Below are 26,016 nucleotides of genomic sequence, written 5' to 3' on the forward strand. Positions count from 1 at the left end.
TTGGAGTGCATACGGCAGGCATTACCAAATCCTGACTGGGAGCTTACCACTGTCGTTGAAGAGAAAATTGTACAATCATTGCATTCTACCGGTGCTAACATATGGGGCAGAAACTTGGAGGTTAACAAAGAAGCTCGAGAACAAGTTAAGGACCGCACAAAGAGCGATGGAACGAAAAATCTTAGGACTAACGTTAAGAGACAGGAAGAGAGCGGTGTGGATCAGAGAACAAACGGGGATAGCCGATATTCTAGTTGACATTAAGCGGAAGAAATGGAGCTGGGCAGGCCATGTAATGCGTAGGACGGATAACCGGTGGACCATTAGGGTTACAGAATGGATACCAAGAGAAGGGAAGCGCAGTCGAGGTCGGCAGAAAACCAGATGGGATGATGAAGTTAGGAAATTTGCAGGCGCAAGTTGGAATACGCTAGCGCAAGACAGGGGTAATTGGAGATCGCAGGGAGAGGCCTTCGTCCTGCAGTGGACATAAAATATAGGCTGATGATGATGATGATGATGATGAAAAACACAGGTCAACTTTGAGCCTTAACTCACTCACTCACTCACTCACTCACTCACTCACTCACTCACTCACTCACTCACTCACTCACTCACTCACTCACTCACTCACTCACTCACTTTTTTTAGGGTGCTCTTCTTTTTTTTTCCCCGCGATTACTACACTACACCGAGAAATCATCTCAGGTTATCTCGCGAAACAGTGACGTGAATGTAACGCCAACGTCTTGTTCTCCGCTCCAACCCCTTCATAAGGCACTTCAAGTTGCGGCGAGCTCGACCACTATGCGAGTAAGTTCTGCGGAAAAGCTAGTCTGTAGGTGCCCTGGGTAATCGTCGATGGTCTCCTTCCGCCGCCGCCGCCGCCGCCGCGACCATTCGCGTTTCTGTTCACGCCGTCGTTCTTGGTAGGCACGCTGTTCTTCTTCAGACAGTACATGACACGCGGCCTACCCCTTTCACACTCAGAGCAAAACTGAGGAGAGGAGCCTACGTAGAGCATGACGTCAGGAGACAGAAGACGCTCAGATTGGTAGGCACTTGTTTGAATACGCGGGATGGCGTACACGAGTAGGCGCGAACGTAGACATGGCCGACGCGGGTCAAAGTGTAGCATCTGTTCTTATCAGCTTAATATCGGATACGGGTTGTATTTGGACCGAAGATAATAAAATTTTGTTTGCAGGTGGGCGGAGTACGTGCTTGAAGCCTGCTTCACCTCCGCCGCGGGTCGGCCCGGTATTGCACTATCTTCGGGATTTTTTGTCTACGGACATCGATCCGCTGGAAAATAGCCATATACAGCTTCGCTGTAAAACTACCGTTACAGATTTCTGTTGCTCAATACGTGCTACATAAAAGTGTTCTTCCACGCATTAAAGAAGACCCCGAATACACGCAAAGTATAGCCCGAATGGCCAGTCGCGCTGAAAAAAGAAAAGAAAAAAGGTTGCAACAATACACACACACACACACACACACACACACACACACACACACACACACACACACACACACATATATATATATATATATATATATATATATATACATAGTATTTTATTATTATTGTTACTATTATTATTATTATTATTATTATTATTATTATTATTATTATTATTATTATTATTATTATTTGTTTTGAAAACATATATATGCACATTAGAAAGGAAAGGGAAAGCGAGGCACAACGCCTGTACTGTTCAGAAAAGAGGAGACAGAAACACAGACATTACAATAAAGTGGATGCATAGAAATACGACTAAAAGAATTATTATACGAGTAATGAAGTAACCGGAAGATTACAAGGATAATAGTGATGACCAGTACAGACGACTAGAGATATCATTTTCATTACAAAACGCTTTAAGGTGTTAGCACATAGGCAAAAAAGCTTTTGTTTAAACAATGATCATCATGATGATTGCTTAATATCGTTGCGCTGCTAATTAAACTCTAGGGCGGGATATCAAATACCAACCGCGGCGGCCGCATTTCGATGGAGTCGAAATGGCAACAACTCCCGTGTACCGTGGATTGGGTATACGTTAAAAAACTCCAGGCGGTCCAATTTAACCGAGAGTCCTCCACTACAGCGAGCCTCATAATGATATCGTGGTTTTGGTACTTAACACCCCAGAATTAAATTAATTAATTTTATTTCCTTAACATCCAATGGCACCTTGTTCTAGCTGTCAATCGCTGCAAAGGATGGGGTATGTATATACAGTTAGAACTTACCAGTGGTAAAAGAAAGTTGTTGGATGCGAACCTGGTTGGATTCGTAGTAGGCTGTCTTGAACGCGTCAAAGGGAGAGTTGTTATTAAGTGTTCGGTAAAGTAGTATACCAGGTTTGTATTTGAACAAACAAGGTATAGGTAGTAGTTGAAGTTCCTGGAGTAATGGAATAAGTAAAAAAAAAAATAATAAAATAGTACCAATAGTATTTAAAAAAGTAGAATTGTGCTACATGCATGCCACGGGCGATTTTTAAAACTCCTGCTAACGAAAAAAAAATTACGGCAGAAACCATCTCAGAATGACTGTCGACGGTAATGCGATTAGCATTGAATCAATGTGTATGAGGCGTGCATGGAGCCGGACTCGTCCCTCGCGTTTCACCTCCCGACACGATGCGTCATCTAGCGCCGGCTCCACGAAGTCCTCGCGTGGCGCGCGTGTGTGAATATATATATTCAGACAAGATATTTTGAATACACATGACGCGGGGTTGATTCCGGCCAGCACCGGTAAAAAGAGCGGCACATATGTTAAGTTTCACGCACCCAGTTACGCAAATTGGCTTGAAGAGCGTCACATACACAATGGCGCGTATCCAGTGACCCAATTAAGCCGGTTCTATAGCTGGTTGCGAACCGAGTTCCCTCAGCACTGCAGACCGATGACCACGGACTACCAATTAGCCCAAGCCATTAGACCATGGAGTACCCAGTGATTAAAATTGGCGGAAACGTGGTTAGAGACACAGACAGACAGACAGACAGACAGACAGACAGACAGACAGACAGACAGACAGACAGACAGACAGACAGACAGACAGACAGACAGACAGACAGACAGACAGACAGAAACATGTCGGAAAGTGCGCGAAATATGATTTGAATGCTAATCGCATTAAAGGAGCTCCTTATATATATGTGGTGCTTCTTTTATCTTATAAGGCACGTCGTAGTGGGGGACTCCGGATTAATTTTGACCACCAGGGCAGGGCATCTTTAGGGCCCCCAATGTACGGGACACGGGCGTTTTTTGCATTTCGTCCCCGTCGAAATGCCCGCATCGAAAAGCGGCCGCCGCGGCCGGCATTTGATCCCGCGACCTCGTGCTCAGCAGCCCAACACCATAGCCACTGAGCAACCCGGCGGGTAGTGTGCGGGAGCCTAGACGTAGGCGGCTCTTTCATGACCTACACGGCACGCATGTCATGACATTCATGTCATGAGTCCTCAGGAGTCTCTTTAGCTGCACCTAAGAGACCTTAAGGCGAAAGCCTTAGTCATGCTCATGACTCTGACTTCGACCGTCAACCTTTAGCCTTTTCCTTCACTTAGTACCACATCCGAACCCATGCCTTTAGTTGTTGAGTGTTAATCTTTTTTTCGCTGAGTCATTGTCATTTTGCTGAGTCATGCTCATGACTATGCCTTCTACCATCATTCTTTAGTGTTTCCTTCACTTAGTACCCACGTCTGAACCCATTTCAGTGGTTTTTGAGTGTTAATCTATCTTTTTTCGCTGATTCCTTGTCATTTTTGCTCAGTCATGGTCATGACTATTACTTCTACCATCATCCTTTAGTGTTTCCTTCAGTTAGTAGCCACGTCAGAACCCATTCCAGTGGTTTTTGAGGGTTAATCTTTTTTTCGCTGAGTCATTGTCATTTTTGCTCAGTCATGCTCATGACTACCATCATCCTTTAGTGTTTCCTTCACTTAGTGTCCACGAACGAACATATTCCAGTGGTTTTTGAGTGTTAATCTTTTTGGTTGGGTCATTGTCATGACCTATCCCTTATGTTCGTCATACATTCCTGTCATAGTATGCCAATTTTGGTAACCAAGTTAACGAAACGACCATGAGAGCACACAGACGTAGGCAGCTGTTTCATGACCTACATGACACACATGTCATGACATTCACGTCATGATATATCATTTATGTTCGTCATATACTCTTCTCATAGTAGGGTAAATTTTGGTACATACCAAGTCAACGAAACGACCATGAGAGCACAAAGACGTAGGCGGCTAGATAGATAGATACTTTAAATGTAGCAAATGTTCGCCAAGAAATGCTTCGCATTTAAAAGCCGGCAGATCCCACGCCCTGTGGGAATTGATGTTATGCGAAGCAGTGTGCGGGGAGCCTACCATGTTAACGAAACGGCCATGAGAGCACCAAGACGTAGGCAGCTTTTTCATGACCTACATGACACGCATGTCACGACATTCATGTCATGAGTCCTCAGGAGTCCCTTTAGCTACACGTAAGAGACCTTAGGGTGAAAGCCTTAGTCATACTCGTGCCTATGACTTTACCAACATCCTTTAGTGTTTCCTTCACTTAGTACCCACGTCCGAACCCATTTCAGTGATTTTTGAGTGTTAATCATTTTTCGTTGAGTCATTGTCATTTTTGCTGAGTCATGCCCATGATTATGACTTCTACCATCATCCTTTAGTGTTTCCTTAACTTGTACCGACGTCCGAACCCATTCCAGTGGTTTTTGAGTGTTAATATTTATTCGCTGAGTTATTGTCATTTTTGCTGAATCATGGTCATGACTATGACTTCTACCACAATCCTTTAGTGTTTCCTTCACTTAGTGCCGACGTACGAACTCATTTCAGTGGTTTTTGAGTGTTAATCTTTTTTCGCGAGTCATTGTCATTTTTGCTGAGTCATCCTCATGACTATGATTTCTACCAGCATCCTTTAGTGTTTCCTTCACTTAGTACCCACGTCGGAACCCATTTTGGTTTTTGAGTGGTAACATTTTTCGCTACATCATTGCCATGACCTACATGACACGCATGTCATTACATTTATGTCATGACCCATCACTTATGTTCGTCATACACTCCTGTCATACTATGCCAATTTTGGTGCCTACCAAGTTACCGAAAGGACCATGAGAGCACCAAGACGTAGGCGGCTGTTTCATGACCTACATGACACGCATATCATGACATTCATGTCATGACATATAATTTATGTTCGTTATATACTCTTGTCATAGTATGCCAATTTTGGTTTATACCTAGTTAACGAAGCGATCATGAGAGCACAAGTCGTAGGCGGCTAGATAAATAGATACTGCCAAAGTAGCAAATGTTCGCCAAGAAATGCTTCGCATTTAAAACTGTGTGGTAGTACAGTGTACTGTTGTTCACGAAATCCGTGCCATTGTAGCGAATGCTACGGACTGTGTTGGGACGTGTGGATCACTTCGTACATAACTTCAAGCTTGACTCCGAAAGCAGGAACTGTATTTAGTTGTTCTTTTCCCCCCTGCCATTTGAATTGTTTTTCGAGGCTATATTCCTGCCAGGAGATCTCGAGTCGTTGGCTACGAGACCTCGATCCTTCTACGTGTATCTATCTCCCTTACTTGTAAATCACGAAATGTGAAGTATTAACATAATGTTGATTGGTTGACTCAGTAGACCTACCGCCAGTGGCGTGCTTCTGCATTAGCGTACGTCGAAAAAAAAAAAAAAATGGTAAGCGTGTATAATGAAGCAGCTGCACTAGTTTACCCACTGCGGTGGCGTAGTGGCTTTTGCGTTGCTGCCAAGCCCAAGGGCTTGGGATCAGATCCCTGCCGCGGCAGCCGCGTTTTGGTACGTAATACCCCAGAATTTAAACTAATTTTTAGCTGCGTTGGTTTAAAATTGCACCGTTTTATCGTTGGCCAACATGCAGAAGAAATAAGGATGCGGTCCGACAAATCTCGACCGGAAGTTGCATGCCAATGCATGTAATTAGCCCTTCGTAACAGCTTACAACGTTGTGCTTCGTATATACGAGAAAAGAGACCGCGGTTATTGCGTGGTTTTGTGTGCACATGACAGATGGTAAGAGAAAATGACTGGAGAAGCCGCCGCACTAGAGGAAAGAGGGGTGTTCATAGCTTCGGAGATTTGAATGCAGGAAGGCGTATCGAAAGGCGTGCCGACTGCCTTCGCGAAACGACCAGAACAGCGACACTACAAAAGAGGAAGCGAGCAACGCATGAAGTTCATAGCCCTAATGCGGATTCGGACAGGTCGTTGGCGCTTCCGCTGGCAGAATACGCCTACGCTTGAACAATGCTCGGCGTCAAGCAGCTGCATTGGAGCAGCCGCCACCGCGGCCTAGCGCGACCGGCGAACAGCTGTTGCGCCGCCGTTTCAAATCCGCTTTCCGTTGGCGCGCGATGACGTAGTAACGTTTCCGCGTTCGTTTTCAAGAGTCTTTCCGCGTAAAAGACGCCGGAGAAGTGTTACGTCCCCTCGAGAGGCAGCGTGAGCTGCCGTAAATTGTCGTAAGTCAAACAAATCGTAATATTAGTGCAAAAAATACGCGATAAACGTCACCAATAACGATGACGTAGCTTGTAAACAACTTCCTGTGACGTGCAACGCACCACGACATGAGTGGAGCATGTGGGTGCTCGCTGAAAAGTGATACTTTGGTGTTAATCCCTAAAAGGCTACAAAGTAGCCTTTCGTGAAGGCGATGACATGTTCGTGATCAAGAAAGACGCAGCGAAGCAAAGGTGAGTGCGCCTGCCGCTTCACTTTCACCTTCGAGGCGAAGTTTTCCTGTTGAATCGGGTGACCTATTTTTCCACTGCCATTAGGCCTATCACACCGTAACGTGTGTGTGTGTGCGCGCGCGCGCGCGCGTCCGTGTGTGTATGTGTGTGTAGCATCTGTGATCTGTTTTGGCGAGCTTCTCTGGCGTGTTAAGCCTAAGCAATAACCACTTTTTGCGTGTCAGATTCGTAATGAGCTCGTTCCCGTTGCTTCTCAGATCATCACCATACTCGTACCAGCGGAAGCGAGCTTTAGAGCGAGCCGGGTGAGTCACGGAGTGTCGCTTTTCCCGTGCGCAAAGCGGCCAACCGCACACAGTCGGTCCGGTGAATCGGTCTCGGTCTGTCGCGTGTTTACTTGTGTTGCGGCTCTGATTGCTCACGTTTCTCTGTGCCTTTGTATGAGAGATTCGGCGCCCCTCCCTTGCATGATTTGGAGCATATCCGAAGACATTGGGCGCACGCGTAAAGCTCTTCAAGGGCGGCCGCATGGTAGCGTAAACCGAATGTAAACATACGGCTGCTCGTGACAACTTTCGCTCTGCGGATCATGCCCCGCCGGTGACACTTGGAGTTTAGAAACAACGTTGAGTTTCACGGATCCTTCCGTAAGCTTTCGCATGTCGTAGATCGTCTGGCCGGTTGTTCAGAACTCGACTCGTTCGGATCAAACGCGTGATTGACGAATTTGACGTGAGCCGCGTTGTCGGAATACGAGTTTAGTGATTGGGATTTGGCGGTTCGCACGCGCTTTCGGGGTATGACGCACATCGCATCTCAATAGCATTTGCAAAGAAATGTAAACGTAACGTTATACAGCATTATTTCGTAGTTGGCACTAGGCTTACCTTTTAGGGGCCGGCATCGACAAAACTCTGCTCAGATATAGTTGGCGTGTCATATGTCTACGTCAAGAAAACCTGCGCAAACACGTGTTGGTCGTCGTTAGTGAGTGATTAGGGAAACTGTCGAGTGATCGCTACGTGCATTTTCGCCGATAGCTACTTACCCGAGCGCGTCGGTGTCGTTATGCTTTGGCTCCGATGTGTTTTCAGCCAGGTTTCATGGCGATACGGCCGTTAGAACATTATCGCACTATTGTGCATCTGTAATTAGGTGTGTGCTTCATTCAGATGCGTTATTTAATCGCCACCTAAGCACGCATTTCAGCCATTAGAATTCACTGGCAAGTTAACATCATTGTGTATGCGCTACTAAAAAAATGGTTCTGTGAAGGCGTTTCCCTGGGACAGTGCTCGTCTTCGCCTTGGTATGTGTTGATGTCGGAATACTTTAGCAGTTGTTACATCGTTTCTAGTGCACACTTGCCAAAAGAAGACATGAAGTCACTAGTAGCCTAGCCATGAATATCATTCGAACTATGATCATCTGTTCACATCCTTTTATCGTCAGTGTGCGATTGGTACTTTGCTTGAACTCAGTGTTCACTGTGGATGCATGCAATAATGTTGAGTAGTGAAAAATGAAACACATTCATGTTGCTGTCACGCTGAGTAAGATGTCTAGACTTAATTTACCGGGTCTGTTTACATTTAAATGGCAAATTGTGCTCATTGACTGAGATGTCATGTGTGGTATATGGCAACAGATGTTGACGTGCGTGATGATTGAGTGGTCTGGCGGTGTCTAAGAGTGTACTCGGTGTATGCTTCCGTGAAGCGAGGCCTGTGTTACGCCCACTAGTAAAATTTGTTTCTCCTATTGTTTACATTGATCATGATGTGTCATGTCAGGCTTTCTTTAATACCACGTTTCTTATAGAATGTTTTTTTTTTTTTTTAGTTTGTTGGGCTAGTTCGGTGTTGATACATCGCAGTATGATATTGTAACGCCATTTTCTTGCACGAGAACATTGTGGCAGGGATTTGTGACCATTGTTGACACGCTCTCAACCTGTTTGTATTTCTGGCATGCATTTTGCCAGCGCATCATTCTGCTGTTCAAGTGGAGCATGCAGTGGCATCATTTTCGCTGTGATTTGAAGCTTTAAATGCCAGGCGCTTAGTCTGCGGCTAGACCGCTAGGAAGAAGAAGCCAGTAAGGTTAACGTCGAAACAATGCCCGCAGAGATCTGTTCTGCTGTTGCCTGCTTTTAATGCTGCTAAGGATACAAAAGAGGGGTTGAATGTTCATGAAACTTGGCAATTAATTTGCTGAGTTCAGCAATTAATTAACACTTGAAGCAATTAATTAACACTTGTGAGTATAATGTATGAGAACCGCTTGAAAAGTACGACAACAGTGTCACCATTTCACCATGCATTGGGAACTTGCATGTATCAACAAAGACAGCTGGCACATTAATATGCCCAATATTGGTAGCATGAAACTTTTGAAGCCGCGCATGAACAGTCTGCGCCTCGCAGTTCACTTGAGCTTGCGCTTTTGTAGCCTGCTTGTCGGCTAGAAGCTGTAGGTTCTCAGACCAGTGATTCCACCTTACGCAGATGCTCCCAGTACAAGGAATCAAACTGGTACATTACGTTGTGCTTCCAACCACTTCCATATCTCAGGTCTAGCATTGTGCCATTGGAACCATTATGCTATAGTTTCCTTAACTCTCCCGAGAACCACAGTGTTGGCCTCTGCCAAGCTTTTGAAATTGTGGTGCCATATATTGTAGTGATTCCTTTAAATTTCTTCTCCTTTTTGCCATTTGTCATTGGTTTGCATGAAGCCGTGCCTGTGCAGTTGCTGGGATCAGCCACTCGGTGCCACAAACTAGAGGGGAATAGAACTGGAAGAAAAACTGAAGGCTTAAAAATAGAAATCCTTAGAAGGGCTTCCTTACTTTCTTTAGGTTCAGTCTTTTTCTTTTTCATCTGCATTCTATTTGTTGAGCTGGTTTTCCTCGACTTAATTCACTTTAGTGTTGGTTTTACGATTACCTCCGCACAGCAGAGCGTACCAAAATGGGCAGCTTGTGAGAGACTTAGCTGCTTAGATTCTTGCACTTTACTGGTGTTATGGTGACACAGTTGATTGGAGTGCCTGATTTTGGCAGTGGAAGGGTTTCAGGTTTGAAAGTCATTGTGGCGAGTTATTTTCGTCAAGCTTTTATACATATTTTATCTAATGCAACATGATAATGATCATTACTGGGGAGCTGCTGTAATGATGACAACATATGGCAATGCCATTTATGCGGCTGAAATAACCAAATTCCACTGCCAAATAGTAGCAGCTTTTAGCTGTAGCACTTCTGTAGGATGCGCTTGAAGCATCAGAGCATCAGTAGTATGGCTTGTGTCACTATAGTTGGCGACAACCTAAGTACCTTGCATATTGCCCAATTCTATTTAGTCTTTGGATCAAATGGTCACTGTCCCTAAATACGAATATTTTTGAGGTGGTTCTTGGGTATTTTGATTGGACAACTGTGCACGATTAAACACGAAATTGTAGTGAAATTGGGTAAAATTTAATCCCGGTGGTCATAGTGTAAACAAAACACGAGAAGTTAATAGTGTAGTCCTCTACGTTGCTCAGGAAGCCACACTTTTTCAGCCAAACCATTGTAATTCACACTCACCAATGAGTTACAGTATGCAAATAAACTGCTTGTTTGTTGCTGGCACTCTATTTGTGCTTTTTAATAAGCATTTCTTCATAACGTGCAGTGTAATGACAAACTTGCTAGCATTGTGAATATGTGAGTGTGTGAAGATCATTTTTATTAGTGGTGAGAAGGACTGTTCAACATTTGAAAACTATTTGAAAAGGACTTGGGGGATTCGATTTACTTTTGGCGCTATTTAATTCGTAATTGATTTGGTTTCGAAAATTACTAGTTGCACACCTTGTGAACACTGGGTCATCGTTTGGAATCTGCTGAAGTTCTTGCTGAGGTGTCTGCCACTCCAACAGAGAGTTGTCATCCTTTTGCTGTAACAGCTGGTTGGTAGCTATTACAGTACAGGCATGGAAAGGACGGTTACTCGTCGCTTCTCTGGAAATGTGGAGTGTCGGCCCCATCTTCTTCCTTCTCAGTGGTCATATATTTCATGTTTTAGACTGTGCATAAGGGTTAAGACTGATACGGTGGCACAGGACATAACTTGACGGACTGCACCTGTCGCTGGTCTGGTGTGACCTGGGTGCAAAGCTTGTTAGTGTGTACGTGGGTTGTAATATATTGTGATTGTATGATGTGATGTGATATGAGCTGGAATAACTGACATAGCTTGTGGCTGTGATGGGACACTGGAATTAAGGCGTGATGTTTGCAATATTTCTAACCTTTAGGAGCGGTCCCTCATCCTGAATTTCTTTCAGATGTGCATTGCAGTGGTAGTATGAAATTGTTGGTGGTTGCAGTCTACAGTTGCTTGACCTCTTGAACTGCATTTCTAACCTTTTTCATAGAAGTAAACATGATGTACTGGTTGCATTGAGGGATGTGAAGTGTAGTGATAGTTATTTCTTGCCTACTGGAGCACCTGCGGCTTTATACCAAGGTTACGGGTTGCCGCAGCTACTCATTGAAGTGTTTTTGACATGGGCAAAATTGCTTACCGTTACTGCTGCTGTTCCCGCCACCTGCTAGCTAATCTGTGTCGTGCATGCATCTGGAACAGATTAGATAATGCGTACATTGCTGGCAGGTGGCTGGGAAGATAATGGTTGCAGTGTGCGGGGTAGCACCATGCTACAATGATTTAATGAAGCAGATTAAAATTTTGTCCATGACGGACGGTGTTGCTGAGTAAAGTGATATGGTTGGTGGGAATGTGATAGTTCATTAATGTTGCTACTATCTGGGTTCTAACTGCTCTTGAAGCTGTGTGGTGTTGTAACTTCAAGAATTTGACTGCTTTAATTGGTTCAGGGGTTCGTAACGAAAAGAATGTGCACGGTGTGCGAGTAAGTCACTCATGTCATACTTCCACATTTGTACAGTATGGTCAACTGTTAAAGGGAACACAAAGTTAGTATTCCGCGATTGGTTACCAGTGAGTTGTGGAATAAAGATTCATATACTAATAATTCCTGTATAAATGTATGTCCAGTTGATCATATCAGAAACTTTTTTTCTGATAAAGGCAAATAAATGTTATATTGCTTTTATTACTGGTTAGTGTTCCCTTTTACATTGGATTGTACTGTATGCAGTCATTTCTTTTAGACAATAATGACCTAGACGTGGTACTGGTGGAAAGAATGAACAGTAGGAATGGGGAGAAAAAGTGGCCGTAGTGTAGTACTGAGAATGTCATCATTGACAATGCACCACGTTTCAGCTCTCACACTGAAGATATTCACACAGAGCTGCACAGTGTCTGTATGCGAGCTCATTCGACACGTATTTGCTAAGTCAGTCATATCGTTTTCGGTATTCGCCACTTCTTAGCGTGCTTTGATGGCTGCATATCGTACCTTCCACATTCGTTTCAACATTTTCTGGCTTGTGCAAACCAGTGCCAGTGGCTGTGGCATTGTGCTGTTGAGGTTCAGGGTTCGATTCCCAGCCACAGTGGCTACATTCAGAGGGAGGCCGAATGCAACAACGCTTGTGTACAACGCTATAGGTGCATGTTTAGAGAACCCAACATGGTGAAAGTTAATCTTGAGCCCTCCCCTGCAATATCCCTCGTAACGCGCTCTTTAGCTTCGAGCAGTTAAATTCCTCAATTTTTTAACCTCTGCTGTCCCACACTGCCTCGTTGGCAGCAGCAGTACCACAGGTTGCAATGCCGCAGTCTTTTTTCCGGAAGCTTGTTATTCGCTAAGTCTCCTGATTGTCCTGGTCTAGCTTAGCAAACCAGTATGTAATGCAGCAATGCTTGCCTGTGCGTGAACACACCTGTCTATTGTCCATTGTCTATTCTCCTGGAACAGCTGCCCACGTGCTAGACATTGCATTTCATCCCCCCCCCCCCCCCTTTACTCTGGGTCCACCTGCTTAAGCCTAGTCGTCGTGAGCGAGGCGGGTTACTTGTTCATGCACTTCCAATGGCGCCCCAAAACTTTATGCCGAGATGCGAGCACGCGGCAGCTGTTGCTTTTGTGCACTGCCTAAGTTTATTGTCTGCATGGCGACTGAACTGTGCCGAAGGGGTTTGCGCGCGTCTATAAGGCGTACTTCACGTTCCAGGCGAGAATATACTACTACACCTCTGGCCCCATTGTTTCTTCGTGGCCTTTTCTTGTGTGGCTTCTACTTGCTGTTGTGTTGCTGTTGCCGTTGTGGGGCCACGTGTAAGGAAGAGTACGCTGTGCTTTGAATAAGGCCGTACCCGCGATCGAAGGTGCCGAACTTGAATAGTTATTTTGGCAAATGTGGTGCATGAACTTTTCGGCATTTTGTACTGACCTGTGGTTAAGGTGATGTTTTCATCTTGAGAAATGCAACACTTTTGTGCAGAAATTTTGAATTGGTGCGAAGCAAATGTTTCCTGACACAAGTGGCATGGTCAAGCACTTTTCTAGCTTGTTATGACGTAGTTGCTGTCAGTACATGGTTCCTGGTAGAAACAGTATTTTTAAGTTACTGGGGGGCTAGCTGCGGTGGCTTGTTGGCTAGGGCGTGCTGGTTGCTTAGCAAAAGGTTGTGGGTACGATTCCTGGCTGCTGTGACTGCATTTTGACGGTGCAGAACACAAAAGTGCTCATCGATTGAGTTAATGAAGACGAGGTGTTTGTAATTTGGCAATAGCTCCTGTCCTTTAGGCTACTAAATAAACCACGTCAGTCAATCAATTAGTGAATAACTTGAGGTGACTGTAGGGTGAGAGCATGTATGCAATGCCATGCAGTGATGCTTGAAATGTGTGTTATGCTGCATTGGGGTTCTCAATAATGGTGTCAAACACTGTTAATTGCCTGTAAGGGTGCACGGCTTGAATGATAGCCAGCGCATTCAACCTAGAATTTATTTTTGTTGTGCAACTTCTTGTTTCCTACCTGGGTTGAGCTGTCACCTATCCTTGAATATTTTATGGAATGGTACGTACATTTGTATGCCCTACTCACAGTAAGGCGTAGGTTGTGGAGTTAGCGTCATTGTTGTACGCCATGTTCACTTCCTGTATTGCTTGTTGAATGGTCGGCCTAGTCATGATTGAAATTATTTGGAGCTTGTCCTTATTGTCGGAATAATATATTACTACAGTCGAACCCGGATATATCGAGCCCACTTATAGCGAATTATTATGTATATAGAACAGCTGTAAAATCTCTTTGAAAATTCCTATGCAAATGTATAGGGCTGGTGCGTATATAGAACACCTGTTCACCAGCTTATTTGATATTTCGAACGCGTGGCCAAGCCGACGACCTCAAAGTGCACTTGTGCACTTTGAGGTCTTCTGGCACCTGGAGGTGGAAAGATAAGGTGCAGTCAGTTGAGCCGTGTAGGTCATGTGGGCAGTCAATTGAACCCCTTTGAGCTGTTCGGCTAGTCTGCGGAATACCTCGAATGTCAAGATTCCTTCTTTCCAATTTTCGTGGCGTTGTCGTGTGGGTAGAGCAATTCATGAGTTCATTTTCTGCAAGCGATGGCCGTTGCAAGTGTAAAAAAAAATGAGCTTGGACTTCGCAATGAAGTTGACAGTGATCCAGCAATTTTTTGCACTTAAATAAAGTGTGCTTATTTTTTCCCTGAGTTGCGTGCAGTAACATAGTGGCGTTCGGATGCACCAATCCGTAAGCCACCGTTTGCCTCAGGGCATATTATTTTATATATAGAATTACCTATATATCAAACATTTCTGTGATCCCCTTCAGATTCGATATATCCGGGTTCGACTTTATATGAGTTATTCCCCTGTTGTGAGATCCTCAACACAATGTGCTGAAACTGTGGACTCCATCAGGTACTGGGTCTGGCATCAGGCTAAAGGCTGAAGAGACATCCCACCTTGGAGCTTTGCATGTAGATCTTCTATATTGAGCCATGCTTAGTCTAATTTATTGTGTCCATGCTTATCCAAATAGATTCTCTCTTAGAGGTGACACTTAATGTTTCCGAATATTTCTCATTGAACAGCTAGACATTCAGCTTTCCACTGTCAGTGCTTCTACAAAATTTAGGCATCAGAAATGTGCTGCAAAGAGTTTAAAAAAAAAGGAAGAAGCGGTTGGTACATAATATATACTCATTTTCCCTTAGACATGCTTTTACAGGATGCTGTTTTATTAATGCGATTAGCATTCTTGGGATACTTGAAGTTCTTTTCAATATTTCTGTTCATGTGTCTAACCGCTTTCCCCATCCCAGTAACTGAAGTTGTCTACTAGCTTTGGCCTCTAGGTATGGGCTCGTGGTCATGATGCCATCGGGGGTCATTGCATAGTTGTCATTCCAGCTTCGATATCCGACTCTTGTCATCCTGTCGCCATCTTCGTCGTTTCACCGACGTCATTCTATCGTAATCATGCTGTTGTCACTCATTTGAGATTATGACGCTGTTGTTATGCCATCATCATGCAGTCATTGTCATACCTTAGTCGTGAAGCAGACGTGGTTGTTTCATCGTCGTCATTGCAGCTTCCTCATCCAATTCTCGTCATACCATTTTCACTATCTTCAATGCTAATCACATTAATGTCGACATTCATCGTGAGGTGGCTTGTCCCGTAACTGGTTTGCTAAATCTTCAGATACATTCTCTTGTATTGTGCCTTTTAAGTACTTTGCCGATGATTGCTTTCACATCTTTTTTGCTGAGAGCAGAAGTTATGAACTTGCAAGTGGGCTGATTGGCGTTCATGTGGTTGGCGAAATAATCACAAGATGTCCCTACCAGCCCTGCTACTGCTGTCCACATTCTCTGGTATCGTGATATTTTGTGAAGGGTGAGGTAATACTGCTACATGCGGGTTGTATTTGGTCGCTGTAAATATAATCTGTAAATAGTATCTCGTTTAATTGACTCATCCTTCGCATAACAATACGTATATGGACAAGTTCTTTTTTTTTTTGCTATAGTGCAATCATAATCGAACTGACATCGACAATTTCTGCAAATTTGTTAGTCATGTTGGAATGCCTTTCTAGCGCTAGCCGAAGCGTGCAATAGAGATCCAAGGACACACATGTACTTCAAGTGTCCTTGCATCTTTCTGGTCTCTTTGTCAGCACTTAAGTATAATTCCAACAGCTATAGCTTTCGGCGGGCCTCATAATCAGATCGTGGTTGTGGCATGCAAAACCTCATAATTCAATTAAAAAAATTTTAGCTATAGCCTTTATGGATGACTCTTAAGGCTTTTCATTTCAGTGAACCCTGTCTTTGTACGGCACGTTCAGCTCTTAATGGGCACACCTAGCTAACCAGTAGTGAAGGCAATCTAATCGCTTTTATGGCGTCCTTATTGGAAAGAAGTGGCTGATATAATCAGTTTGGCAGGCATTTATACAAGAAAGATTAGTCTGTGGGCACTTACACTATATCTCGGCGGTAATTCATGGCGGAATACTAAATGCCTCTTCCCTTTACCAGTGGTCCATATCGTACTTTCGTTTCAGTGACCCTCCTTGTGTGCCTAGTTATGAACGCGCTGCGGGTTCTCGGTTTTCTTGGCTTCTCAAATCAAAGAGAAGATTACATGATAGCATAGTTTCGGTGCGTGTTTGTTTCTATTCTTTATTTCCCGTGCATTCCTTACTCCTTCGCGTGCTGCTCGGTCGGGTCGAGTGGTCTGTTCCACGGAAGTCCGCGAGGGGGCGTGCATTGTGCTAGCTTCGCGTCCCGATTCGCGGCGACGTGTAGAAGGGGGGCGGTGGTGTAGAGGCCATTGCCCCATTGTGTACACGCCGCGTACAGCCGAAGCTGGTCGGCTAACTAGACACGCTACGCACACAGCTGGCGTGTCTAATGAATGCCTCCGCCGAAAGGGTGAAAAAAGACGCGAAGAAAGGACGTGGAACGGAGCCGCCGTGTAAACGGGAGCGCATATAGCGGCATAATTGGTGGACAAAAACCATCGGTTTTCGGTATTGTCCTTACAGCGATAGCCGTTATGGGTTCTTGACTCGCTTCGATGCGCCCGGAGTCGTGTTGTGTTGTGGTAGGGCGTTCGCCGCCACAAATAGGGTCACACACAATGCTGGTGTGTGTGTGTGTGTGTGTGTGTGTGTTTACTGGAAGACGCGTCGCAGTTGGCTTGGCGAGCGGTGTTGTGCCTTCACGTGTGCCTTGTGCGTCATCAGAAAGCTTTATGCTAGGGGACGCAGGGCGGCTTTGCATACGCAGAAAGGCATTTTTGAAGGTGCGATCGCAACATCACTTGACGGAAGTGGCGAGCCTCCGAGCGCCCTAAATTAATTTATAATGCCTCTTCTACAGCCTGTTTCGGTTTCGTTGCTACTTTTTCTTGACGTCACGACTTAGAAAATGGTCACGTGGGAGCAGAACGTTACGAGGTTTTGGCACTCGCTCCGGCCAGCGCCTTTGTTCCGGCTCGCTTGGTCATCTGATATGATGCTACATCGGCCCTCGCCATGAATAGGCGATCGAGCGTGTCAACACGTCGCAATGACCGGCTTCCACGTGACCGCCCTTTGTGTCATGACAGAAATTCCCGGGAAACGAAAATCAAACAGGTTTTAGACAAGCTGTGGCATGATTTAGGATGTTCTGAAGCTTGCCTCTATTATTTCTGGCGTTTAGAGGTCTAGGACCTTCATCTACGCATGGAGAAAGTCCACAAGTGGAAACACCTTTTATAGCTGACGCAAAAGTTGAGGTCAAAACCGAAGAGTCCGTTGATTTTGCTCACGAGAGTAAGTACAATGCGGCCCACTGCTAAAGGGAACGCGTGATTGTAGAACAAGCGCGACTTCTTCCCTCTGGCAGAAGTAGTACAATCGCCCGGTTTTGCAGCCTTGTGGTTGGTGGCACTGGTACCTTTTTCCAAATATGTACAGCGCTTTTACATAGCTTCAGCATGCACTTGCATCTAGAGCGCCGGAAATGTGAGAGCCACCTAATGAAATGTTCCCATTAGCAGTGAACCGGCATTGTACATTACTCTCACATGCGCACAACACAGCCTAAACACGCAGGCTGAAATCAAGTAGCACGGCCTACGTGCGGTCAGTGTAATGCATCGAGACACTTCCACGTTGCACGGCTGCGCTAGAAGTAGTCTACAAATTTCGCCGATGTCGTGGTCCATAGACTTTTTAGCTCCCGACTGCACGCACATACGATGACGGTCGCTTATGACGTGCCCTTTCAATCGGGGTGGTTATAGTCACTTCGACTCTGTGAGCAACTTATGTGCTACCGTATCGTAATTTCTTTATTTGTAAAATACTGCAGTCCCACCCGTCTGGGCCCAGGCAGGGTGAGGCCTGACACTCTGCCTCTCTTTCTCTCTCTCTGCTTCATCTCGTAAAGTTAGCCATGCCTATCGCGACCCCGTTCCTATGGTTTTTTTCTTTCGCCAATACTCCAACAATCTCTTGCCGATTTCCGGCGCTGACCAGTCGGCACTCCCGTCAGCTTTGAACCCCGGCACCTCTGAAAGGTCTTTGCTCGGGTGAATATCTTCTAACTCCCTGTGTAGTACAGGAACACTTTCAAGCACTGCTGTGTGGTCCTTCAGTGTTGGCACACTCCTGTCGCGCGAACCTTTCCGCATCTCCCGCCGTGTCCCCCCTGTCCGTCCGTCCGTCCGTCCGTCCGCCCTTGAGTCGTCGAGAAAGTGGATTTTCCTCTCTGGGTCCGCGACGGTCGCCTCCTCCCCGAATCGCGCCTGTCCCCCGCGAGCGCGCATGCGTGCGTATCGTGGTGCTCTCGCTTCTTCTCGTTTTTCTTTCTCGTTTGCCGCGTGTAGAACTCGCTCAGCTGACCAGAGATATTCGGGAGAGCGCCGCCCGGTCGAGCGACTCTTGTTGGGCGAAAGGCCGGCCCGGCCGCTGTCCCCCTTTCTTCGTCTTCCTGGACCCGCGCGAGCGCGTTTTCACTTTCACTGCGCCCGCTCGGCTCATCTTCTTCGTCTTCCTAGTTCCTCGTCGTGGCTGCACCCTCTCCTCTCGTGAGATCGTGCGTCTCCGTCGCTCTTCTTCCTCGCCAGATCATCCTCATCTCGCGGAGGAGCGGCCGAGGGCGACGAGCTGGTTCTTGGGCAAGGCCGTGTGCGTCTCCTCTTATCCTTCGAGCCTGCAGTAGTAGTACACCCGGCGCTTCCTCGTCTGTTATACCCGCTTGATGATGGCGATGCGGGCCGGTCTCTTGTGTGTGTCTTGTGTGTGAAGCTTGGCTTGGCTCGGCGGCCGTTTCGGCGGCGCCCTCTAAACGAGGGCAGCCTCCGCGCACGGGTGGAGGAAAAAAAAAAAAAAAAGCGAGTCTGCGGAGCTGGCGAGATCGGCATTAACCCTACCTCATTTTTAGTCGGGCCTTTTTATTTGTTTGTTTTTCTTTTGTCGTGGGGCGCACCCTATACACAACCGGTGCAGCACTTCCCCACGTACCTCCAGTCGTGGTAGGGGTGGTTGTAGTTGTTGCGAGGTGGCGAATAAGTGTGTGGGGGAATCCCCCGTGACGCGGACAACCCCTCTTCTTCTTCATCTTCTTTTTTATTTTGTTCTTTTTTAAGCTTTCGAGCCCAGGGCGACACCCCAATTATTCTGCGGCAGGTGAGTAGCCCGAGTTGTGCGGCTTGTCTATACATGCGCCGAAGACGGAACACGTATACCGTGAAACAGACCAGACGGGCGCCGATTTCATGCTGCGTTCCGCGTTTAGCGCCGCATACATGTCGCACGATTCAGGCAAACCGACCGTGGAATGGATGTATAGTTCGGCTAGTTTGGTGTTTCATTGTTGGGGAAGCTTGTGCGGCAAGAATGACGAGACACGAAGATGGCACAAAGAAGCGTTTTGTGTCGTGTCTTCTTCCGGCGCTCTCTCTTCCCAACCAACCGTGGCCCAGTTGTACGTCTTCACAGAGAGTATAGCCCGCCGGGTCTACTCTCCCAAGGTCGTGATAAACCGACCTGTTCGGAGTGATGTGTTCATCCTGTTGTCGTCCCTTCTGTCATTGTCAATGCTTTCTGCTGGAAAATCCTTCGTTGCCATGTGCAGCGCAACGAGCTTGGGCAAACGCCATTCTCGAGTGACTTGGCTGCGCGTGCGCTTTCCGCTGCTCGAGCCGAATGTCGCGGGTTCGATTCCTGGCCACGACGGCTACGGTTTGCAGAAATGACACTCTGTGGGAGATTCCAGCGGGCGTTAGAGACGAGCGTTAAATGTATACGCGATGCGGCGATAATGAATCGGGAGAATCTGGCAGTGGTGGCATCCAGCGTTGTTCTTTGCGTTCCTTCTCGACCTGCAGTCACGATTGGATGATGAATGCGCACCTTTTGCTGAGCGGATGCTCTGAACCATCACGTCATTTAGCTTTCCCGCTCGATGGCTTCCGCCGATTAAAAACTATAGGGATTTTGGGGGATCGTAAATGATGCGCACAACAGATAACCGGTGGACCCGTTATAGAGTACGAGATCAGGTAGAAGAATTAGGAGAACGGAGTTAGAGAATTATGTGGAGTGATGAGTTCATGCGCAGATACGCAGGCTGAGTGCGCAGTAGATTGACACTGGACAGAGGCGCAACTTGATAGCGCCGGGAGAAGTCCTATTTATATCAATGAACTTAAAAAAAAAACAGTGGGGGGGGGGGGGGGGTCCTTTTTTTTGAAAGTGCAGATAGCGAATTAAGCAAGGGATCGCTAAGCACGCCTCTATTTGTTTTCGTTTGTGTGGTTTGCCTTAAGATATGTTAATAATGCCCGCCAGCGAAGGTTTACATTTTCGACGTCTGTAGACAACTTGTAGACGTTTCGGCGAGGGGACTTGTCTGTCGTCTTGTTGAGAAATTTGACTGTTCAACGAGGAGACTTGTAGACGTACTTATTGACGAGTCCACTCGTCCTGTAAACGTTTCGACGAGGCCCTTAGTCTGTAGACAACTTCTAGACGTTTCGACGAAGGGTCTTGCCCGTCGTCTTTCAGACAACTTCGGCTTTTCAACGGAGGGACTTGTAGACGCATTGACTTTGTCGGGATCTGCGACAGCACGTCAGCATCTCGGGGTCTGCACGTTCCGACGGCTCCAACCACGTAATCGCGACGCAGCTATACGACAATGGCCGATCCCTCATTCACGATTCCGCTTACATGTACTCACGCGCAGTGAAGTATTTGGTATTGCAGACCCGCCGTCGGGTGGCTATGGTGTGACGCTGCGAAGCCCGAGGGCGTGGGTTCGAATCCCGGCCGCGGCAACTGCATTTCGACGGGGGGCGAAAGACAAAAACGCCCGTGTCCCGTGCATTGGGTGCACGTTACAGAACTCCAGGTGGTCAAAATTAACGCGGAGTCCCCCCACTATAGCGTGCCTCATAATGATGTCTTGGTTTTGTCATGTTAAACCCCAGAAATTAAGGTGTGTTGCAGCGGTGGCAGCAGTACAGGGGGGTAGACTTGGGGGCCAGCGCACTAGCGCGTGTGCGCGAGGAATGTATAGCCGTTGTTGTTCGCATGATTCCGCGCTGACGTTGTTCTGAGTTGTCTAATCTGAAAGTTTATTGATTAAATTACGTTTCGTTTTCGGCTAAACCTTTTTTTTTGCTCCCTGTTCTCGTGGCTGGCAAATTGCACTGCTTCTTGAAGCCGAACGGAAGCTAGGACGCTTCGACTTGTAGACGAGTCCCCTCGTCTTGTAGACGTTTCGGAGAGGAGGACTTGTAGACGAGTCGAAACGCTGGCTCCTTCCTGATGCTTCCCTTGTTCGGTCGCTGTTGGTAAGTGTAATTCGTGGCTGAACCTCTTTCGAATGCCACGCGCGCTGCCCTGTCCAGCAAATTCGAGCGATTGAGACCACTTGCGCGCAGCGCGTTATCAATCTATTCCGAATCCTCTCTTGGCCGGCTCTTCGTGTTATAGATCTGGGCGCCTTCGCGTCCTATAGGTGTCGTCGTATTTACACGCGGTAAAGAGTGCAACCGGCATCTGGGCAACGGGAACTCGTCGGCGGTTTCTGCGCGGAGCTTGCGCTGCGCTGTCTTGGCCCAGGTGAGGCGACGAAGAAACAGTTCTTGGATGAGAGAGAGAGAGAGAGAGATAAGACGGTGGGGGCCGGGCGAGAGGGACAGCTCTGCAAGCGGCGGCGGCAGCAGCAGCAAGGCGTCGCCTTCGTCCTAGTTCTGGCAATCAGGCGGCCCTGATTATTTCCCGTTCGAAGAATAGAGAAGAAAAAGAAAAGAAGAAAAGAGACACTTCTGCTCGCATTCGTTGAGGGAACGGTCGGTCGCGGGGGACCGCTCGCAAGACGGGTCGAACCGGTATATGCAAGAAATACGCGAGGTACGGCGAGGGGGGGAGGGGTGGGGGACGAAGGAGGTCTGTGCCGGGCTGGGCGAACGTGTGCGGTTCGTGCTGCGCGAAAGAAAGGAGCAAGACGAAGCAGGAACAAACGGCAGCGGCTTTCTCTCCACCGTTGGTACTGCTGCTGTTGAGGCGCCTTGCTTTGCCTAAAGCCTTGCCTTGCCTTGTTCAATCTGTCTGTTCTCTTCCTCCTCCCCCGGGCCCCCCCTGAGCTTTCTTGCGTGCCGCTGCGGGGAGAGAGCGTGGATCGCGGGCAGGTCTCCAGTTTTTTCTGTTCTCTCTTCAGTTTTTTTTTTTTTGTGTTCTTAATTCATCCGTCGCTTTCTGGCCCACAAATCGCTCGGCAGGGCAGGTGTGTTCCCTGCCGCGAAGCGTCGACGAGATTGTGTAGATTCGAGGGCTCACGCGTGTCTTGTAGAGCGAAAGTTATGGTTAGTGGTGGAGGGGGAGGGAGCGGAGGTGGCGGAGACTATCAATATTGATAGTTGTAATGCTGTTAGTATTGTTGTAAGCGGTGTTTAATTGAGATCTCTCGTTAATAATGAATTATGGGGGGTTCTTGGGAGGTTGGATGATGCATCTTAGTGGATAAGCGCGAAGAATAAAGGAGAAATGCTGGCCGCTCTTGGGTGAATCGAATAGGTGGCTGAACGAGTGGATGGATAGAGCGTTGTACTGTGAATGGAATTAGCTTAGAATTAGACCGTTATAGCCCGAGTAGGTGGCCTACTTGGGGGAGCATTTTGTGGACTGCAGGCGCAGGGGGAACGCAACAGCAGCAGCAACTACAACAACAAAATTGTTCGGCGAACGCACCGCTAGTGGGTATCGTGCGTCTGCACTTACTGTAGTTTACGTCGGCGTTTTCTGTTGGAAATCATTTTAGAATACAGCTCGTCGTTTGTTCTACGTCGTCGTCGTTATCGTCATCATCGTCGTCGTATTTTATGTCCTCCTTTTGCAAGGACGAATGCATCTCCCAGAGATCTCCAATTACCCCTTTCTTGCGCCAGCTGACACCATCATATGTCTACAGATTTCATCACACCACTTCGTTATATGTCGTCTCTTACTGCGCTTGCTCTTGTCTTGGCATCCATCCTGCAACACCAGTACACCAACAGTCATACATTCAACTCATGGTATGACCTGCCCAACTCTATTTCTCCCTCTTAATCTAACGTAGAATGCACCCCCCCCCCCCCTTCCCTCCCTTCCTGTCTCTTTAACGTACGCCTATCATTTTTCGTGCCATCGCTGGTTGTGCGGTCCTTATCTTCTACCCAAGGTTATTTGTGTAATCCGCATACTCAATGCCGAAGGAACAAAAAGCAAAGTGACTGCCGTGTTCCGCCTCGCCCGCACGCCAGAGGGCGACACTTGAATCTGCCGGGTTTCGCGGCCCGTGCCGAACATTGTGAGATCTAACGAAATGTTGCTGGCGCTAATGATTCGACCATAGGACCATAGGACCTTGTTGATACCAAGTTACACCTTCCGTTGATCCTCGGTGTTCTTTGATTGTGGAAGGACTGCGTAGTGTAAGGTTTCGGAATAATCCCTGCCGCCTGGAGTGTCCCCGTAGTCGTAAGTCGAGGTAGCTATAAACGTTATAGGCTTTTACTAGTACGACGACGTCCTAGGGCGCCGTTGTAACGGTAAGTTCTAATACGACGGCGCCTTTCCGTTCCACCCCCGTCGGAACGCAATCTCCGCGCGCGTCCAGGAGGAGTCGAACCAGCCACCTTGCGCCCAGCAGCCGCGAAGCGAGAGCGCTGAGCGACCACCGAGGCGCCGGCGACGCGGGTGTTTGACTTTCAGAAGGTTTTTAAAGTTCGTTACTGCGGCTTACAGTCGACGGTCGGATTGCGCGATTCAGCCATTAAGGCGTGCAGGTACACACAGCTTGCGGCATGCGTTCGAGACAGCGATGCTTACAAGCAAAACTACAGCGTCAAGCCTCGACGCAAACTTTCACCGCCCCTTCCCCTTTTGTCTTGATATGCGCCAAGGTTTTTTTCGCTGGTTCAGTGTCATTTGATGTGTGTGTGTGTGTGTGTGTGTGTGGTTGGGGTTGAGACATAGGAGGGATGGGAGACGGGGGTACAGGTGGTTTACGTCGTTTGCATAAAAGGCTATATCGTGTACGCGCAGTCTCTCTCTCTCTCTCTCTCTCTCTCGCGTGTCCGCGCACAGCAGCGGCGCCCTTGCGTTCCCGCGAGGTTGTTGACACGTACTTGCCGCAACAACCTCGGCCGCGCGTGCCGCGCAAGCTTTAGCGCCTCGCGACTGCCTCTCCCGCGAGCCCTGACGAAACTTCTTGCCTCAGCAGCGTGCGACGACTTTTCGGCGTGCCTCGCGCGCCAGCCGCGCAAGGCCGGGGACCAAGGTTGGCCCCGCTCCTGCTGCCGCCCTGCGTGCTTGCTTGCCTTACGGACTGGCTGGCTTGGCTTGCTGGCTGGCCTATACGTGTTGCCGCTGGCCCCGTCTCGTGCGTGCGTGTGTGTTGCGACGGTTTCACAAAAGCTTTCGCCGGTCGTCCGTCGACGACGACGCTTTCGTGGCCGCCGGGTTTCTTGCGAAATGGCGCGCCGCGCTGCGCGCGCGCCTGGGGGTGAGGGGTGAAGTAAGAGTCTCTCTCTTCCCTCGGCGATGACCGGTGGAAGGGGGGAGAAGGAGGGGGGCGAGCCGAAAGTCGGCTTCGCGAATAACGGGACTCTGCCGATCCGTGTAGTAGTCATTACCGCGGTATGCGACGCGTTAAATAAGCACCGACGTGTCATTTGCGACCTATCTCTTTGTTTATTTGTTATTATTATCATTGTTTTTAACGGAAGGGCCGAATACCTCTAAACCCCGAAAAAAAGACTGACAAGCGTCATAACGTCCTATGTAATATACATGAATAGTTGGGGGTCAAAATCCGCGCCCTATAGCGACGGTTGCCCCGTAGAATAGCAGGATCAAAAATATATATGCTTTTGTGGCCTGCGTGCGCCGGAAGTGATTGCGGAGCCGGAAATGCGTCAATGTCGCCTTGACGCCACCTATAATTTGTTTCTACGAATCACTTTTGGTTATCTGGGAGGTGGATGCGTCGTGACGTCACGATGCAGTGGCTCTCTTCGTTCCTGCGATCGCCACGACGGCAAAACGCGAGCGCAGCAAGAAGAAAAGCTATAGCTGTATGCGCGCTTATATATATGTACATTTTTTTTAATGAGCAACGTCGTCACAGCTTAGCCTTATCGCTACACAATAACGTCAGCAAATTTTGCTTTCAGTTGTGACGTCACGATAATGTCGACGACGCAAGGTGCGGAATTTCGAGACCGACTTCAGTATCAAATTAAAATATAAGTGTTTCTGAACCTTTCGCCGAGTGTAATCCTTTTAGTTGCGAGAAACGTACGGTAGTGAGTCTACAATTTCGAAACTATAGTGTCAGTGCACGTTCAAAGGGACAATAAAGGAGAATATAAGGTTTATATGTAATATGCATTTTGTTTCTGGAATACCGCTAGAGGTCCCTCCGATTGCTAGCGGTGCGGCTGGCGGCGTCGCATTAAGTGCCCCGCACCAGCTCGTCGTGACGTCACGTACTTCGACTACGTCTACCGGGGCTTACTTAGTTGTTTGTGGTAAATATAGACTATGCACATTATTTTGAAGAAGCCAAGTAGCGGACGAAAACTTTGACTGCGCTACGATGGCCCAAGTATACTAGAAAATACTGCGAAAAGTATTTCTACTATAGAAATACTTTTCTATACTAGAAATACTTTTGACGTCACATTGATTAACTGGCGCTGT

The 26,016-nt window shown here is 47.4% G+C and overlaps 1 protein-coding gene and 1 non-coding gene across 3 annotated transcripts in view; both read left to right on the forward strand.

Moving 5' to 3' along the window:
• Positions 1-1,110: 1,110 nt before the first annotated feature.
• On the forward strand, positions 1,111-1,297 carry LOC119459773 (U2 spliceosomal RNA). The gene has a single exon (XR_005193801.1). It is a non-coding gene; the product is annotated as a U2 spliceosomal RNA (small nuclear RNA).
• A 5,351-nt stretch (positions 1,298-6,648) lies between these two features.
• LOC119457877 (protein Smaug homolog 2) overlaps positions 6,649-26,016 on the forward strand; it is a 135,004-nt gene continuing 115,636 nt past the window's right edge. The window contains exon 1 of one of the 2 annotated variants that reach the window (XM_037719638.2): positions 6,649-6,803. The gene's annotated coding sequence lies outside the window, so the exon portion shown is untranslated. Of the gene's footprint in view, positions 6,804-6,980; positions 7,109-26,016 lie in introns of those variants that run through there. The other variant, XM_049670504.1, reaches the window with a different exon arrangement.

Source organism: Dermacentor silvarum, chromosome 7 (genome assembly GCF_013339745.2).
Source record: "Dermacentor silvarum isolate Dsil-2018 chromosome 7, BIME_Dsil_1.4, whole genome shotgun sequence".
Taxonomy (NCBI): domain Eukaryota; kingdom Metazoa; phylum Arthropoda; class Arachnida; order Ixodida; family Ixodidae; genus Dermacentor; species Dermacentor silvarum.